Source organism: Diadema antillarum, unplaced genomic scaffold (genome assembly GCF_040938485.1).
Source record: "Diadema antillarum isolate AM-2024a unplaced genomic scaffold, OU_Dant_1.0 seq00002103_RagTag, whole genome shotgun sequence".
In the NCBI taxonomy this organism is placed as follows: Eukaryota; Metazoa; Echinodermata; class Echinoidea; order Diadematoida; family Diadematidae; genus Diadema; species Diadema antillarum.
This window is the reverse complement of record NW_027272746.1, coordinates 57,704-78,505: the sequence shown is the minus strand read 5'-3', so window position 1 is coordinate 78,505 and position 20,802 is coordinate 57,704. Positions and strand designations below refer to the sequence as shown.

At 37.7% G+C, this 20,802-nt stretch overlaps 1 protein-coding gene across 1 annotated transcript in view; it reads left to right on the top strand.

Moving 5' to 3' along the window:
• Positions 1-20,802, top strand: part of LOC139713941 (uncharacterized) — a 76,849-nt gene that overhangs the window by 29,302 nt on the left and 26,745 nt on the right. The window contains exon 2 of the mRNA XM_071625659.1: positions 12,033-12,118. The gene's annotated coding sequence lies outside the window, so the exon portion shown is untranslated. The remainder of the gene's footprint in view (positions 1-12,032; positions 12,119-20,802) is intronic.

Sequence of the window (20,802 nt, the reverse complement as noted above, 5' to 3'; positions counted from 1 at the left end):
TCCTGATGGATCTTGTAGGTTTGCTTCACTTACTGCATTGCATGTTGTCTGCTCCATCACTGGAAAAGGAAATGATAAAGGTACAATTGACAATTTTGAGAGATTACGCTCTGCAGTTTGTTGCGAAAAAACAGGAACAGGTAAAGGTCTGCTTTTTAATGCCTTTCATGCCTTTCATGGTGCTGGCTGATGTTGAAAATTTGAGGATGTCTCCAAGAGCAGATGGACCAAGAAGTATCTAAACCTTGAGTCATGCAGAATGTGCTATGACACAGTCCGTGCCTTCCAGAAGTTTGGCGTGGATGACTTCAACCAGGACAATTTCCAGCTTTACCCTCGTAGAGACTTGACGATATAACCAGAGAACGAACCTCGTAAACTCTCACAACCTAATTTGTGCCTCTAATACATATAAATATGATATATTAGATTGTAGATATTTCGCAAGGGGATGCATAAATTGTTCAATTATTATAAAATGCTTCGAACTTCCTACATCAACGGTAGCCACAGAATTCATTATCATGCTGAAAAGCAAGAAATGCGAAAGTCATTATTTCTGGAAGAATTTAGAACTAATTCTCCCCTGTGTACAGCTTTAGAGTGCTGTTTTTAAACATGTGCAGGGAATGAGCCTAGAAAACATTTAAATACAATTTGTATCTAAGTGACTATCCCATGAATTGTTAGAGTATATAGGGCTAATATTGTAAGTTCTTACAACCAAATCGTCTAAATGGGGCATTATTTAGTCAGTCAGACACAGTTATTGAGAGGTTTTTTTTGAAAGTCATTTTTGTTTTTAACATCAAAATCACATGATTTCCCATTCACAAATTTTACCCAAATGCTATGCTTTTAAAGGAATGTTTCACATGGCAGCATTTTTGCATTTCAACACAACAGTGTACCTACAGGACAGGAAACATTTGAAGTGATTGACTTATACATGAGTGTTTCACCATGCTTGGGTTTGCAGTTTAAAGATCTTACAGCACCAAATATGGTCGAAATACATCTTGAATTTCAAGAGTGGCGACCAATACAAATAATCCATTATTACAGAATGTGTAGGCCCTATGTGTGTGTGTGTTTACAGAATGTACACTGTAAGCCACCATAAACATTGATATGTCTAAAAGTTGCTTGTAACCAGAGATATTAGCTGAAAAGCAGCCATTTGGAATTCTAAGAAGGCAGCCTTGAAAGTTAGGCCTATCTGCAATTTTAGGGAGGGGAAAAGTGCAACTGAATGTTCAACATTATGAGACCGGTTTATGCCCGAAATGTGAACTGTCTGTATTGCGTACAACATGAGATATGGGTCAAAATATACATTCTGGTATGGCGGCCATTTGAAATTTCAAGATGGCCACCTTTAATATCAAAATGAACCATCGTTCACTCAGAAAAAGATGTTTCAGAATGTCTGACAACATACGCATGCTCTCTGCCCCAAATTAGAACCTTACACAATGCATACGATATGAGATACCGGTCCAATTACATTTGTTATGGTAGCCATTTTGAATTTCAAGATGGCCGCTAAGGAAAATGATCCATCATTGAATAAATAAATGTACATATTAGCATGACTGACATCATAAGCATGCTTTTTGCCCCAAATTTATACTCTACATAGTGCTTACAACCTGAGATATGGGTAAAAATATGTTTAGCTATGGCGGCCATTTTGAATTTCAAGATGGCTGCCTAAAAAATGTATCAAAGCTATCTACAATATTAGAAAATGGTGCATCAGAATGTCTGACATCACAAACATGCTTTTTGCATCAAATCTGAACCTTCTGTGATGCTCACATTATGCAAATTGGGTCAAAATACAGTTTGCTATGGCGGCAATTTTGAAATTCAAAATGGCGACTGAAGACGTGGTCGGAAAAAATGGAACCAAAGTTTTTTGGATTCAGCACCCCCAAATCGACCAAGTTAGCTAAAAAAATCAATTTTGGCACGAAAATCTCACGGGACCCAATATTTCGACATAGTAGACTGTACTAGTACCTTTGTGGGTCAATACCAGTCAGCTACATGTAGCACTTGCTCGAGAGAGTCGAGTCAAGCATGTCGCACTCGGAAATCCCGCACATGTAACGTTAAGTACTGTACGTATAAGACCAAGAGTACATGTATGATGGGGGGTTGGGTTTCCGGACACTTGAGTTCTCGCATGAAAACTTACCTATTTTACATAGAATATGCACCCTTTACCTCAAAGACTTCATATAGACTCCTCATATACATACTAGACAACATACTCTGAAAACGGCGTGAGAATTAACCTGCTAAATCGTTGGATTTCCCCTTCAAAGTGACTCCATGTACGCGTCCGGTCCCACAACGCTTGGTCATACTGTATACGTACGCCACATAATATGTTATGCACACCACAAGAAAGGCCGGCCGGCTTACATGTAGAAGTTGTTTACAGGATTGACAGCGCGTATAGTAGCGCGCAACGCACTTGTAACAACTGATTGAGTGCGCACTGGTACTGCAGTGCAATGGTACTAAAGTAATCAAAGCCCACGTGACTCATTTCAGCGCTTCCTATTGGCTACGTTCTTGAACCCATTTTATAAATGATTGTATAATATTGCAGCTTAATTTTACAGTACAATTCCATATCATATTCCATAGCAGTGTTCGTAGTGGCAGGCACATGTGCAGGATAAAATGGAAGTTATAATGTCATGGCCACGAAGTCTCCCATGGAGCTTCAAACAAATCGTCAATACTTTTTTTTTTTTCTTTCCTGAAATCAGAGTGAAAATTTTGTATCTTTCACAAATTTTTGTTGTGTTGCAAAATCCTAGTCCCCCTCAGTGATTGATAAGTTGATGAAGCGTCAACCCAAAACTTGACTTCCATACATGAGTATCACGTACAAACTACATTTATGTGAGCCGACAGCACCACTACATACCATGTGTACCTCAGCAAATTTGCATAATGTATGTGGTTGTAAACAGTACTGCTGCTTACAAATGAAAAAAAAAAATGTGTAAAACTCTGAAATAATGTGTTAAACTTTCATAACTTTGTATTTTTATGTCTGATTTTGAGGACACTTGACGTTAACCATAGATTCTGTTTGTGTGATTTTACTCTATTTGATAAAGTTTTTAAACTCAAACTTGGTGTTGAATTGTACTGTCAAGACTTTTTATAGCAGCTCTTGTTTTGTGAGGGAAAATTCAACAAGGGTGTCACTGGTCGGGAAAAAAACAGCAGAAGTGCAATGTGTGCAGCATGCCCATTGTGGCTTGTTACTGTGACTCACTTTGATGGCAAACACACACTGTGTTTGATCCCGGATCAGAGAGTAACATTTTGCTCGAGAGACCAAACATTTTCCTCACCTGACCAGAAGGGTGTGGAGCCGTTCAATTGTTTCATCCGTCTCCAAAGTCTGTAAACCACACTGCACCGTGCAGTATAAAGGGACATGTTCCATAGCGTCCCGCAGATGGAAATTAAAAGGGAAGATGTGTCAATAGAAATTAAAAGGGAAGATGTGTCAATTTAAAGGGATGGTATAGTATTGGTTGAGGTGAGGATTCAGCTTTAAACGTTTTGTGAGATATTTAGAAACCACTCTATGAAATGTTAAAGATTCTAAGGGGAATTGAAAGTGTATTTGATGAAAATCGGTTCTGAATATGAGTGAGATATCCAAAAACAAGGTAAAACACGGAGATTCTATACACATGTAGAAGTCGTGGCCTGTTGCATTTTATGAGGATTGCTTTTTTGGATATCTCAGCCAATTCAATACCAAATTTCATAGTATAAACTGTGAATTCCTCAAAGAATTATGTGTTCTTTCATATTTCATGAGAGGTTTCTCATTATCTCACGAACACACACACACACACACACACACACACACACACACACACACTCACAAAGTTGGAAACCTGCAACCCCATCTAAACCCAAACTGTACCATTCCTTTAAAGAAGAAAAAGTAGGGGAAAGAAAAGGAAAGGAAAGCAATAAAACCAAGCAACAAATCTGAGAAGAATTATTCAAATTCCAAAAGCGTCTTCTGAGCTTTCTTTGGGTATGTTTACAATGTGGTAGGCTATTACTTTTAGGAAGCAAACAAAACCAAACAAATCCCTAATTAAGTACCAAGTTTACGTCCAAATAAGTATCCATTATACAATGTATGTTTAAATTAGCTTTACTGAATAGAGCTATTAAACAGAACAGTGTAAATTTCACTAAAACTGGATACATGTAGCTTCGTACATCCTTGAATAGTAATGTTCATCACAATATGCAAATTAGAATTAGGTGATAATGACTTTGCTTTACAGGCTTATTTTCTAATCATATAATTTTCCTGACACAAAATCATCACACTCTATCAAAAACAGTGGTAACTTTAATGGAGAAGGGGTAGTAGTTGATACATATCCACCAAAAGCAATATCTTTTTTTAAACTATAAAAGTATGTGTATATTAAATTGTACAAAAATAGGACATATATGAGGCAATAACGTAATCAATGCATCTAATTTGCATATAATGCTACTGAGTCACTGTTTTGTAGAAATGAGTGAATATTTCAAATTCCATGCATTCTTTTTAATTTTATTCAATCTTAATGAAACCCCTTCTGATTCTTTTGTGTATTCACTCTCTTTCTTCTAAAGAGACACAGAGTGAAAAATACCCTTTTAAGGATATTTTTTTTGGGGGACAGTGATACAATGTGTAAAAAAGGATTGCAAAGCTATTCATCAAAAGTGATCTTTTCGACACAAGTCCCAACATTGTGTACTGCTACTACATCACGTTGTTTGTGTATTGACCGCATTACCCCTGCACATCTGCATAGCTGGGTGTTATTGGAAGGATGCTGCTGATGAGGGAACCTGCGACAAGTTTGCAACAATGGTGGCTTGAAAAGGCATCGAGGGGGCAGAACTCTGATACACTGCACTAAGCTAGAGTTCATTGCCCTGGAATTATTCTGATGTTGTCTTGAGTGCAAGAGAAAACCCAGTTGTCAGTGAAGGTTGAACACTTTGTATACTGTACCTTTCTCCCCCACCCTACCCCTCCCCACAGATGAATAAAACTTGACAGTTCTCTTCAATTAATTTTTTTCCCTCACATCACTGGAGAGCATTTAAAAGGATGGTATAATAGTATTGGTTGAGGTGAGGATTCAGCTTTTAACTTTTTGTGAGATACTTAGAAACCACTTTATGAAATGTTAGAGAGCATATAGTTCCAAGACGAATTCAGTTTATTTGATGAAAATGGGTGTTGAAACTGCTGACATATCCCAAAACAAGGTAAAACAAATCGATCTTAATAAAAGGTGGGTCCCACCTTTTATTTGGATCGCTTTGTTTGGATATCTCAGCCATTTCAAAAACATTTTTCATCAAATAAACTTTGAATTCCTCTAAGGATATGCTCTTTCATATTTCTTAAGAGTTTTCTCATCTCAAAAAAAAAAAAAAAAATGTTGAAAATCTGAAGCTCCATCTCAACGGAAACTGTATCATCCTTTTTTTTTTTTGTTTTTGTCTCCAAATTCAGTCCTCAACACTCATAGAGGGAGAAATACACTGTATATGTGACGTTAAATTTTCGTAAAAAAATCGCGTGATCAAATTGCATGCAAAAATTTGAGGTTTTACAATACTTGGTAACCTTGCCTCTAGTGATCAAATTTTTGGCATCTCTTAATGGTAAGCATGCATCCATGTAAATTTGTCATATCAGATTTGCAATTTATAGAAACAGCAATGCAAAATAATTATGTGCCAGTGTTTCAGATTTTTAAAATTTTTTATTGGATGCCAGAGGCAATTGTGAAAGTTTTATGTCATGAAATAAAAAAGGCGGTCGGCTCCAATTGGCAAAATTTTCATGACATGATTTTTTTTTTTTTAGTTTACAGTAATTAGAATTTTGACATATACTGTATTGTGTAAATTATATATGAATACATTCTCATGAGGTCGTGATTTTTTTTTTTAACACTCATCTCCCCATGGCACTTGGACCTGTCGAGGTGTATTTATTAGCAGGTTTGTGAGTTCCACATGCAAGCCATGATGTTCAAGAAGAAAAAACCACCCCAAAAGAAAGCCTTTCCACCTAAAACAAAACAAAACAAAACAAAACAAAACAACAAGGAATAAAGACATCATGTGATGTACACCAATGATTAAAAGGTGACCCAGACCCAGTTGTGAGAATTGCAGTACAAACGGTCTGCTTAGAAAATGAGATTGTGTGTACATCTGACAATTTAATCACCTGCCCATTGTCTTTAAACTCTACTTTTACGAGTATCCGTGCCAACACAAGGCTTTCCGTGTTGGGAAGAAAGATGTCACTTCCCGTTGTGATATCAACAGCTATAAAGCATCACCATCCAAGGTTTAATGGGTTGCAGTACTACTGATGTGGTGATGTTTGGTTTGCGCAAGCTGGGAAATCCTCTTGCAAGACTCAACCCTGCAGATTCTAGTGACCCTTTCTTGGTGCAACCACTATTCCTCAATACCAGGGATTCTCTTCAAGCTGACTTGAAGTTCATTCAAGTGTATGGCACAGTGTGCCGGGTTGATGCCATTTGCTGACTATTGCTAGTCACCTGGGACTAACCACGAGGGGTCGGCATCATTTTCTTGATGAATGAAGTGGGATCTTTTCCGTGCGTGTGTCATGGCTAAAACACACACAGGACCTCCATTTGATGTCCCATCTGAGGGACAGAGTGTTTTGCCTCTTTAGAGGGGACGGAATGCTTTAATACACAACATTACCCAGTGAGACTTGGGACTTGAACCCCATGCTCTTAGATCTGAAGGTAGACGCACTATCGACTGAGCCATATCCCCGCGCTTGCCTCCAAAGTACAAGTGTAGCTGGATTACAGGCGCGTGCCACAACACCCGGCCCTCGTAGAAGTAAAATCGCTGGACATGTTGGAAAAGGCAGATGGTAGCCTATTGAGAGCTCTACACTCAATGTCCATACATATGTTTGCTCGAGGAAAATTGATTGGAGTGCTGATTGGCACAGAAATCCCCATAGAGTTGTACACACTGGCCAAGTGCTTTAGCACACTAAGGGTTTAAAATCCAACAAGAATGAAATGAAAGTACTAATTTCACTGAAGTTAATATGATATGCATTGTAGGGAACCTTCCTTTATCAAGGTTTTAACTGATGTCATGTTAATAGTCTGAGAGATCTCTTTTCATTGTTGGAATTGTTCTTTTGTGTGATGTAAACCTCTGCACAAGTTAGGATATCTGGATTGTGCATGTTTGTTTGTTTGTTTTTTTTGTGCCTTATTTGTGTACCAAGGGAAGCCAAATCAGATGTACGTAGTCCAACCGCTCTGAATTTTGAGGGATCCAGCTGGAGCACACCTTTGGGAGAAGAATTTTGTCATCCAATCCCAACCATAGAGCTGACAAGATGCAAATATTGATTTATTTTATTTTTTTTTTTCAGAACATAGCTCTGAGATTCCATATCCAAGAGGATGTAGCAGTTTTGTAGGGCTCACACGGGTAAATATTTCCCCATAGAGACGTGTGTTAAAATTTAAAATTAAAAAATTCTGTAAAATAGCTGTTAATAGAAATAAGGTGTTTCATCTTCACTAACCTGAAAAAGTGAGATACATATACCCTTTCAGCCATCAAATTTCCAAGGGGGGTTCGTCAGCTCAAACTCTGTCCAAGGGTTTGCAAAGCCAGACTACGAGTTCTCTTCACTCAAAAAAATCATATATTCAGGGTGGTCCACAACTTGAAGTTTGAGCATGTTGCAAGCTCAGAATCTGAGAATATTGCAGAAATTGAATATGCGCGGAGCGCACACAATGAGTACGTAGTACGCATTATTTTGCTGCTTATCTCTCTTTGTGCTGCTTACATTCAATGTTCTCTCTCATGTTTTGCACACAAATATCTATTAAGTACCAGGAAGTTTGATGTTTCTTATGTTATGCACATGTTTTGCACATTTTTGAATACTTTTACTTTGAGCTTGTTGCAAATTCTTGAGGATGTTTTTAATTTTTTTTTCTTCATTTCTTTCAGTATCTTTGATACGATTTTGTGAAGTTGTCAGGGACATTCCATTATATTTACAGGTGTGACTCCTGTACAGCTGGCTTCCATTGAACACTTTAACCCCTGAGCCACCAGAGGGCGCTGCACTAGAAATCAACTCATAGTCCCAGTAGCTCCCAATGTGTGTGATGACACTGTGTATGTGTGTGTGCATCTTTGCCTTCATTTCATCCTTATGTGTATGCTGCAAGATAATTTTCAAAAGTACACAGACAATTTATCTCTTTGAAAATCCATGGGTGTAACATTGTGTCGCATTTATCACATCTTTCATTGGGAAGAGGTTTCATTCAAGCAAGGAGCTGTGTTTGAAGCTCCTTGATGCAAGACAACCCGTAGGTTCTGAAGAGTTAAAAAAACAAAACAAAAACAAAACCCCTATTAAACAAAGAGGTTCACCTCTTTCTGAATCAACATGGATGTGTGTTAAAAGTGGTGGCAGTTGCATTTATGCAAGCACTCGACTGCTATTATAGATCAAAGGACAGTGAACCAGGAACTGTTTTCAGTGTATCACATATACATGAACACATTCAACCTGTGCTAAATGTACATTGGGGAGTTGCAACTATTCATACTGCAACAATGGTTGTCTCAAGTGATGTACATATTTAGCTCTAAGCCGTCAGGTTCTTATCCTGGTTATGATGAGTAATTTACAGAGCAAAAGTAAAGAGTCACCTTTGACCCCACCAATGGTGTTAGTGCCATGCATATTGTCAGCAGTTTTCTCATACAGATGATCTATGAAGTGGGCTGCGGTTTGATGATGTATTGATCCATTCATCAAAATTTGCTTATAATGTGGATGTACTGTATTTTGTAGATGATCTGTGATTTATTCATTAATTATTGCATTTATTTGTTCATGCATTTATTCTTTTTTTTTTTCTGTGAAGAGAAGATAAAAAAGAACCAGAATCGAGGAATCTATGAGTAATGCTATTAGATAGAAAAAGCAAAGAAACAAAAAAGTAAAAGGAGGTTCAGATTGTCCAGTGATTTATTGCACATAGGAACCAAATTAATGTCTACTGCCCTCTACTGATTCAACGTTAGCATGCTGACTTGGAACAAAACCAGCACTGTGGTGTGAGGTTTAGAATTTCTGCAGCTTTGATGTGAATGTACTTCCACAAAGTAATCAATAATGATACCCACAAATTGTTCCCCTTTTTTATTGATTCAAATAAAAAATAAAATATACTTTAAGAATCCATAGATTTTTTTTGGAAATTTTCCATTCATATCAGAATAATTTATTGTTGCCTCTATTGTGAAATAACACTTTCAAATGTTGGTATGTATTGTATTTTCGTACTGATGCTTATTGTGATCATTCTTTTCTTGTTATTATGGTGTTGTCAATTTTCTGTTTTCTCCTGTTTGTTTGTTTTTTTACTGAAAGTGTTGAATAAATCTGAATCTGAATCTGATGGACCTTGTACGAAATATCAAGAAATGTGTCTGTTTCTGCTATTTTGTGCCAATATGAATGCCATGATTCATTGCCAATAACGGTCATGAAATGGGTTACAGCCAGGTTACGCTCCTTCTAAAGGCCAAAGGCGAATGCAATCCATTGTAAATGATATTATATTGTTTGTTTATACATGTATAATCTTTTACAGTCTACAGAGTCTCTATTAAATCATTGTGGCAAAGCCCATGGAGTTGGTTTAGTTTTTAAAACCCAAGTTGATTTTCAATGATTCTGCAATTTTTGTTTTTCTTGGTATTGGCACGATGAATGTCCTCATTATCATACATGTATGAATCATCTTGTTGATACAGCAGTGTGTTGAATGTTTCTTATTCACTTATAAAACCTATACGTGAAACAAAATAAATAAATGTAAGCATGCATTGTTTGGTGAATGTAGGAAATATTCAGTAACATTCCCACAACATTTCAATATTATTATATCATAGATTATGCTTGGTTCCTGGATTTGTTGAAATACATGCATTTCTGTTTAGACACAGATTTGCTACAGCTGCAGAAATAATCAACATCGGCAGTTATTTGTCCTTATAAAATCTTGCTGACCCTGTGGGATAAACAATGCAGAAATATTCCATGCATTGTAAGACCGATTACCGGTAGTTGTTGCCGCATTGTTGAAATTTGATATTGTAAAAGCTTGCTGCGTCACTTTGTAGCCACTATTGCCAAGTTGTGAAATTCCTGTAAATTAGGCGTGTCTGTACCATACACGAACTTGTAGCGCCATCCCAAACAGTGTTAACAGCTGCTTTGGTTGACCAACATTGGACTTGACACCCTGCAAGAACTCAGTACATTGCACTTAATAGAAAATCGCTTGCGGCTGAAAAATTGATCCGGCATTGTTTGTATATTTGCAAATGCATGAGATAGTATTACTCATTGTGAGTAATCCGTGGTCGTGAGGAGAACTTCATAATTTTCCTCTTTCTTTTTCCCCATCGAGGCGATATATTAACACTCATTTCCTTTACTGGATAGCTCAACACATGTAAAGCATTATGGCCATTACAGCCGTTGAGGTTTGTTGGCTGCACACACACTGGCTACTCTCTACAACATATTGTTGGAACCTCTGTGTGTGTGTGTGTGCATGTGTGCTATGAAGGCTAACCTTTTATTTTGATGTAATATGAGTGACTCACAGAGGGATATTCCTATTTCATTTTGCATACAAACCTCCAGGCTAAAGGGGGGGGGGGGGCGGATTCCTATAGATCTGTAATCACAACCTACAATGTACATACACATAGTTGTGTTTGTATACTATGTGGTTTGCAACAGAGCTTTATTGTAAACAAAGCGAGGGCAGCGTACTGTCAGGGAACTCAGAAAAGGATCAGTTTCAAATGATTTCAAAACTAGTCTAGTCATGTCAGTCAAGCTCAGTGCTTTCTTTTTCCAGAGACTCCAACTCTCCCGTTTTTGACGGGAGATCTCCCGCCGAAAACCCATTTTTGCAAAATCCCCCGTTCTCCCGTTTGAGATTTAATTTCTCCCGCCCTGGCTCTTTGTCTCCCGTTGGAAAGGATTTCTTACTTATTTCTATCGTATGTTGAAAAAATAAGCCTTAGATAGCACAAGAGAGCATCTAGAACCCTAGGAACTTCGCGCTTCGCACACATCAAGTTGGAGTCTCACGTTTGCTAGGGGTTTCAGGCGGGAGAATCTCCCGATCAGAAGGTGCTTTGGGTTGGAGTCTCTGTTTTTCGGTTTTTTTTTTTTTATAGCTTGCATACAAATTGTAAACATAAGGATTGATTCCTCGCGTGCATTAAAAAATGTTACTCTACGCCATATTTACATTTATCATGAAATCTGACATCGTGCCCATGTTGTTTACATCCCTAGAATCCAAATTCTTCTCATACTGTTTGGTCAATACAATGATACAGTATGCCACACTCTGGTTAACTGAAAATAAAGTAAATGATCTACAGTGTATATGTACAGTGTAGAGGTATATTTGTTTTTTCTCCCGAGGACCATGCATCGTATCAAGCTGTTGATGGTTAACCCTTCTTGCCACATTGTTATTAGTTGTTGGAATTCATATTTGTATCATACAGTGTACGTCAGTTACTGCCCCAATATACAGTACATGATTATTGTTTGTTTGGAGAGCGTTTGGCGAGGAACCACCTCCCCTGTATACCACTAGACCGAATATGATAAAATGGATAGAAAACTGATTTTACTGCATTTACTACCAGTGGTGAATACTACATTGCAGTAATCAACTTTGCGAGATCATTGCACATTATGTGTGCTTGAATAACACAAGCTACATGTATTACATACACATTTTTAACCATGACTCTACACTGTACTGTATCTTATTACAAACACTTGTTGGTCATTTTGTTTGTTTCACTTGCAGTATCACTGACTCTGGTATTGGTGGAAGTGCCGTCTGAGGTTCCAACCGTCAAAGTTCCTGTTGATGTTTGAATATATCAATCAAAGGTAAGCAATACTTGATGTGTGATCTGTTGTTGAAAAGTGCTGTACATTTATTGGATGCATACATACATTGTACTACCCTGAGAATTGCTGAAAATTATACGATGTAAAATTTGCGGACAGGACTGGTATGTTTAGAAGTCTGACTAAATGATCAGTCTGAGATGTCGGCACATTTTGTCAGTGGGAATGGTACCAAGTGAAAATGCTATTACTTTGATATCAATTGCCATGGTATTTCATCAATGAGGACATTCACTATGCACTGTAATTCTTTATATATGAATGTACCGAATCTACAAGTCAATTTTAGATAACATGAGAAGTTCATGCAGTTTAAAATGGATTGTTACTGGTCCCATCTTGTTTTAAATTCTGAACCTTATGTTGCTGTGGAGTAATATTGACATTGTGCCATTTTTTATTCATATTATATATTTTTTCAAGTTTAGGCTGTATTTACAGCATACAAGTACTGAATACACCACACTGTTTAATTCACATTACCGACCCTTCGAATTGGAAATGATTTGTCAATGATGCCAGCTATTCTTATTTGGAAAACTTGGCACAATCTTGCTTTTGCTTTGTTTTTAAAAAGCAAATAGTACAGATTGTTAGATAGCACAGTCTGGAGATTTCCTGTTGAATCTGTGTGCATTTCCTTGTATATGTGTTATAGTGTAGGATGTGTTTACAGCATAAAAGTGCTGAATACACTTCTACACTGTTTAATTTACATTTAACCCTCTGAATTGGAAATGATTTGTCGACGATGCCAGCTATTATTTTGAAAACTTAGCACAATCTTGCTTTTGCTTTGTTTATTTAATAAGCAAATAATACAGATTATTAGGTAGCACCTGAGGATTTCCTGTTGAATCTGTGTGCATTTCCTTGTTTCACTACAAAGTTGGTTGGTCATCTTGCAAGGAGAGAAGGACCCATGGGAAACTTTGAGCGAAGACGGAAATACAAGCTCGCAGAGATATCTCAAAACAAATAGATCCTGCAATGTGCATTACATCATTACACAGTCCTACATTGTATGTCTGTTTTTGCATCGGGTTTTATCTTCAGTCGTACAAACTGTACATGGAGACTGGAGATCTGTCATACCGAGAGAGCTTTCACACTGGCCAAGAACTTATTTGTAGACATGTATGTTTAAATATATGTTTCAAGCCCATTTTGTGTCTTTGCATCTTGTGGAGCTCTGGATGCAAGCATGAATCACATTACTTCAGTATATATATCCAAACCAGAAATTTCTCAAATCATGTGTGTTTGCCAGTCATGGTACTGAAGAACATGTCTTCCAGTCAGCTTTTGTGTGATATCTTGGAATGTGCACGTATGCAATCTGAAAAGTTCTCGATCTCCGAAACACAGTTGTGGAGATGGAGCCTATTTGAGATCATACTCACCTTTGCCATGGTGTACTGTAAAACAAGAAATGTTTGTGTGCTTTTTAATTTTGCAAATTTCTCGAGAGCCATGATTCACGAAATAAAAATGCACTTGAAAGTTCTTGTCTACACTATATGCATTGCATGCGAGTTGCAATTGGTGGAACATTTCATGCCGCGAAAAAGGCTGTCGGCTCTAATTCACAAAAATTTTATGCCATGAAAATATCTTTCTTTTCTGTATCATCGCCTGGGTGACAAGACAATCAATCTCAATAATCATGAATTTCCAGGAGAGTACTAAACTTCATTTTAAATGCATTTTCGCAAAATAAAATCAATGTTTGCATCAAATGATGTAGGTACATTGTTTTGAAGTATGTTCATAAAAAATTTAATGTTTCAAAGCTCAATTTACATTTTTTTATACAAAAAAATTAGTTAGCAGGTTTTTGAACATATGCCAATTGAGATACAACTGTACAAGGTCTTGTCACTCCAGTGGCCATTAATACCCTTGTGAGTAAAGTGCATCAAGTGTTTATGTATTTGATTGACAAGCCATCGTGTCTGTGGCGCGGCTGTTGCGTGGAATGTCATTCGTAGTTAGCGATCTGCGAGAAGATTCATTCTAAACTGTGTGTTAGAACTTGGTGACTTAAAGCACATGTAGAAATTTCTTTCAAAATCAATAAATCATATGTTTGCCTTCATGAGATTTTTTTAAATAAATTTATTAAAAAAAAAAAAAAAAAAAGGTTTGAAAGCCCTCAGTACTGGCATAGAACTGTTATATTCCGAGGCAGTATATTGTGAGTGGGGTAATTGAGAAGATTATGCTTCCCATTTTGCATGCGAGCAAGCATTCTGAATTATTCAAGCATTAGCACCATAGTATACTATTTTTGTTGGAACAGTGCACTGTCATAGCAACTAGAATATTTTTGTTGTCAGCAGGAACTGCCAATTAGGCAGAGTCCTGCGCATGAATCGAGCAGGCAAGAAAAAAAATAAGAACACCCCCTCCCAAGAAGAAGAAGAAGAAAAAAAAAAACAATATTAAGTGGCAAAGACAATGATTCAAGGTTTAGAAGTGCCAACATGGATGTATGTACAATGTTGTATGTGGGACAATACAGTACTGTATGTATTTTTATATTGTCACTGTCATCTTCTAATGTTTATGTCAGCAACACTTGTCAAATATTGCAACACTTCTTTGCCCAAGCCTTGCATGTCCATGTGTGATATTATCGGCTAGTATAGTACAGTAGGGTCACGATATTTTGCGTTTCTGCTCCATTATATTTTTGTGATCAATTTAAAAAGGAAAAAAAAATCTTACATAGGGTTCTGGAGCAATATCAAATACTATGCTGTTTCTGTAGGTTAGCCAAGCACTGTTAAAGTTGCTTATCTCATGTGTTATGGATGTTTAAACTCTGTAGCCCCACCTTATGCACTACAGGCTCCATGATCCAATGCTAAACGACTGCCCATTTATTGTCACATGAGGGCAGCATTTGAAACAAACAATAACATACAGTCTAAATGATTATGTATTGCTTCTCGAGCTAATATTGAGGTAGTACTATTGGTACTATGCAGTTATAGATGTCTGGTCTTAACTTTGCTTTTTCATGACTTGTAAATAGGATTTTGTGTCAGGATTTGTGAAGGAATTGTTTTCATACCCCATCCCACTCCACCCTCCACCCCCTTTGCCCAGATTCATGACAGTGAAGAACCAATAAACGACATTTCCAACAGTCCAATCACTGGTGATTTATGTGGCCAAGGGCATGACGTGTAGACATGTTCATCACATTGAAGGCATGCATGATGGCATCAGACATGATAGAAAGCAAACAGAGATGGTGAGCTTGCCGAAGTATGTAAACATGTCACGCTCATCAATCTAGCTGATTGTGTGACAGGCAGTTGTTGTAACGTTTGGAAAGATAAAGGCATAATTTACCATTTGCAGATGAAACAAAAACCCAGCATTAGTGCTTTAAAATAGTTCTAAAATGTGAGTTAATGATACACTTGTAGGAACAACCACTGTAAAAATTTGAATCTGTATAATCAATGTCAGGTGTTGTTAAATACACAAAATATGAACAATAGTTATAATAAAAATGTTTCCAGACTAAACCGTCTACAGTTACGGTTTATTGAGAAAAACACTGATATCTCCTTATATTTTAGGCTTTATCGCGAAAATTCTATATGGTAGGATGTTTTTTGATACAACAGACCTACACATATGCATCAAATGTGATATCTTGAACATTTTTGAAATCACTGCTGCCAAAGGTAAACTGGACCTTTAAGGAGGGTTTCGAGACAAAATCTCTAGTTGGTTGACTTTAAAGGCATACAGTCGTGGCGAGTGGTTTGTGCGGCACGGAGACGAACGCAACACGCTGCCTCCCCCATTCTGTATCAAATGTACACTCTTAGAAAAAAAGGTTCTTTTGAGCACCATTAAATGGTTCTCAGCACTGTCACAATAGCGACACCCTTTTAGGTGCTCGTGAGAACCTTTTCTAAATGGTGCTTGTCGGCACCTTTTGCAAAAGGTGCCCATTAGAACCTTTTTCCCGATGAAATGGTGCTCGTGAGTACCATTTAAAAGGTGCCCATGGGCACCTTTTTGACTAAAGATGGGCACCTTTTTGACTCTTTTCAAAAGGTGCCCATGGGAACCATTTCATTGGAAAAGGTTCTAATGGGCACCAATGTTAAAAGGTGCTGACAGGCACCATTTAAAAAAGGTTCTCACAGGCTCCAAAAAAGGTGTCGCTATTGTGACAGTGCTGAGAACCATTTAATGGTGCTCAAAAGAACCTTTTTTTTTTTCTTAGAATGTAGTATGTGAATTGATGTCTGTGTATTTTTGGTGTGTTTCACATGCAGTGCTGGTAAAGTGCTTCACTGGCACCATTCTTAAAGGTACATTACCTATCTGCATTGAAAATGTGCATCACAAACTCATTTGAAATGAAATGAATTTATCTGAATTTCATCTCATCAGTCAAACATACGTTCAAAACATGTATATTAGCAATACATCAGCATATCATACATTATCATTGACACTGACAAAAAAAGAGCAAGGATAACACACCCATGCACACACAGTTTCACAAGCATGAATACATGTACATGACATTCACCAATATTTTTTCATGAAACATTACTCAATAACTGAAAACCATAGAAATTTGCTTTCATAAATTTGCAGAAATGTATTTATTCACCTACACTTTTACAATCTAAAGGTGAGCTTTGTATTTGTCAATAATCTGTCAAATATTCTTAACAAAATATTTTCATTTGTTCACTAATTTTTTTCCACAATATTTGTCATTTGTGTACCGAGCAGTTCTTGAAACACCATCACACATCTCTGTACAGATGATATGAAATAGCAAGTGGTGCATCAGGCTTTTGAAATACATAACAAAATTTCTAATTCTCTGTGAAATAATTCCTGCATGGATGAGATACAGTAACTGTGTAAGTCTTAAGATAGGCAGAAGTCAAGAACAAATTGTACATTACCTGCTTAAGCAGTATGAGGAACTTTTTCCACATATTTGCTAGTTTGTTCGGTGTTGTTTTTTTTTTCATTTAACGCATATATGTCCTAAAAGCAACTACTTGACAAAGGGCAGGAAAACAATTCCATTAAACAGGACCTTTGGTATTGTCACAGAAAACATACATTACATTGCTGGTATGATACTTGGGATAGGATAAGCTTTACACTTCTTCACTTCACTTCACTTCACATTCATAACGTCGAATACTTTAATTAACTTATCTTTGTTTGTATACGAGTGACCTTTGTTGTTGTTGTTGTTGTTCTGCAATTTGAAAGCACCATAGACACATCTATACAACTGCAAATACAAGAAGAGTATCAATTCAGGTTAATCATGACTTCTGACAATTTACAGCATATCCTACGAAAACACACAAAAAAAAAAGAAAAGAAAAGAAAAGAACACATTGTTTTATAATGAGAAGGATAATAAGAATCCCAAGGGGAAAAGAGCTAGGATACCACACCCACACAGTTTCACAAGCATGAATGAACAAAATTCCTCGACCATGATCTAAAATATATAACATGGGGAATCGATAAAAATTTGAAGAGTTTGATAGCAAAAACCGATAAGTCCATTTTTGAAGATTTTGAAGTACGGTCTCTGTCATAAAGTACAAAATAATACCTTTTAAATTATATATTGGTTACTACATATCAAGGTACACTTTTGAAGTTATGGCCAAAAGAAGCAAAAATTTTCTTATTGTTCTCTTTATTTTTCTTGACCTTTAATCGCAAATATCTCCATTTGGAAAATATGGACTTATCGGTTTTTGCGAACAAACTCTTCATTTACCCCTTTTTTAAAAGCAGAGCAACAAATTCATTAGAGTAAACTATATACAATGCAGGCCTAAAGCTGAGGTTTGAATTTGCTGTCCTATAACCTGCCTATGACAATAATATGTTGTTAGCATTTGCCATTTTGTTCACCAAATTTGCCAACAGTCTTTTAAACACCACCACCACGTACATGTACATTTTGTATTTCTGCAAAAGCAATATAAACTGGTGACAAGAGGTGCATCAGTGCTTTGAAATAAATTACATAATCTTTAATTCTCTACACTAGACGTAATTCCTGTATGGGTATAAATGCAATAAGTTTCACCAATCTAGGTGCAAACTTTAAAAGTGTGCAGAAATCGACCACACAATGACTGGAGAAGTATAAAGAGCATTTTCCGTTTGTGCTTTTAAAGTTTAGAACTATGAATGACTCCACTTCTCAGATTGGCATCTGGTCTGATCTTATTACGTCTACCCCCCCCCCCCCCCAATACAGTTGATTCAAAGCAGTTAAATGCAAATTATAGTGAAACATTGTAAGTTGCAAATACTGTTTTGGGATCATAACAAAACATATGTGACCCTCCATCACACAGACCAACAAAAAGTCGCCTGACATGAATATTTGGTTGACGGCAGATTCTGAAAGAGCAGCTATAAAATCCACTATAAGTCAATGCAAACGGACTTACTTACCCTATCTACATATTTCTCAAAGGTTTTCTCTGGCAGCATCAGTGTTTTTTCTTTGACTCGGCTCATTCTTGGCTAGCGTAGGTTTCTGGTCGATGCTGGCAACGGGCTATCAGGCTAAAATTGTCATTCTGATCGATGTATTCTTTTGGTCACCCAGCTCATTCTTGACTAGCCCATCGGTTCTGTTTGATGCTGTCAACAGGCTAGATCACAGGCTGTCATTCTGATCGATGTATCGTCTTAGCCACACAGCTCATTCTCGACTAGCCCAGGGTTCTGGCTGATGCTGCAAATGGGCTATCCCGGGCTCTTATTCTGATCGCTGAATTCTTGTGGCCGCCCAGCTCATTCTTGGCTAGTGTTAAGCCTACGGTGTTCTGGCCGACAGGTATGCTGGCCGATGTTGTCAACGGTCTGTCACAGGCTGTCTCTCTGATCAATGTAGAGTCTACCTTTTTCCCTAACCGCACCAGCGACCCAAACACGTACGTACGTACTGCTTCATCGTCCCGGCCAGAGTTACTTGTTCCCTGGTTTCTGTGCATGTTGGTGTGTCCACTTCCCTGATATATGAATTGAAAGATACAATAGACCTACACCGCGTTAATAAAACAATGTCATTGCTATACGCATGTAATTCGATAAACAGAACACGGCACTACATGACGTGACTCCTCACTTAGAACAAGCCTGAAAACATACTGAAGAGATTTTGACCTAACAGATAGGCCTACTGCACTGGGCTGTAGACAGATCTCCATTGGCTCTATTAAACGTTAACACTGACAGTTATAACTTATAAGTTATAGAACAAATTTCCTTATTGCATGTAGACGGTATAGACCTTACCCCGGGGCGCTCCTTGTACACAGTTATCTTTGCGTTCGGCGTTTGGGCTTTGTTTCGAAGTTAGTAGACTCTATTTTTAATAGGCATAGAAATGTCTAAACGTTACATGCATACCTCCATAGCTAAGTAACTTAGCCCGGCCCAGTCGCTGTAAAAACGTGACAGCCATGCTCCGGCCCCGCACGGCGTCTGTTCGGGCTAGCCCATGAGCCATTGCTATGCGAAATTTCTACTTGTAAAGTGTCAGGCCTAACATGTTATTGTTAGATCTGGATCTACTGTACCTGGTAAACATTATACAAGATAGCAGCTTCGATCAAATTAGATCTAACATTAGGATCTAGCTAACCGTTAAAGGTTAATCACTGACTGAAAACGAAAACTGAGTCTGAGTGATGTACCTGATGAATCTAACAGAACACGTAACATTCTAACTTGATTTTGTACCAACGAATGTCATCTAAAAATGAGATAAAAACCACATTAAAACTAAAAATCTTACCTCTTCTCCTAAATTGTGATGACTGCCATCATAGCGAAAATGGAATTGACAGCTTAGTGACACGTTTCCAGTCCACTTTGTCAAAATTAATGTCTAACGTTACCGGGTGCCGTTCGTTATGGGTGTGATGTGTTTTGCGTACGTGTAAGTAAGTGTCTACACTATACTAGCCGTCTGTGCTGCTATGCTATGCTGCTTGCATGGGTATTGCATTGGCACTCTGCCGCTATGCGGTGGTAGGTTTGCATAGGCGCAGGCAGGCAGCACAGGGCTACATAACATAGCCGCGGCGCGTGCCGCCGCGGTTACATAGTCCTACAGTGCAGTACTAGTATGTGTACGTTAACGCGTACGCATATCTGATCGAGCGCTAAAATTGGATGGTGGCAGCTGTCAGTTGGCACGCAGCCAAGAGAAGTCATTAGTCTACGATAGATGTACTTTTTATTATCACAGCAGTAGAAACACATACAATATTTTTGTACCAATACCACAGTTTTGGTGATTCTTACATCTGGCATTCGAATATACAGCAAGGGGAAAAATGAAAGTGGACCTAGAGATATTGTTTGACCTGCAGGAGTACCACAAACAACACTCGGGGACTGGGTCGCATACTAGCAAATGGTGACGAACGGAACCATTTCGATTGGGAACCATTTATAGGTGCTCATCGGAACCATTTTGCGAGAACCATCTGATGAGAACCATTTTGGAGCCGACGAGAACCATTTGAGAACCTTTTTTTCTTAGAGTGTAGTGACCCCGAATGAGAATAGCGCTGGCTCAACGGGTCAGCGAACAACACTCTAGACTACAAGAG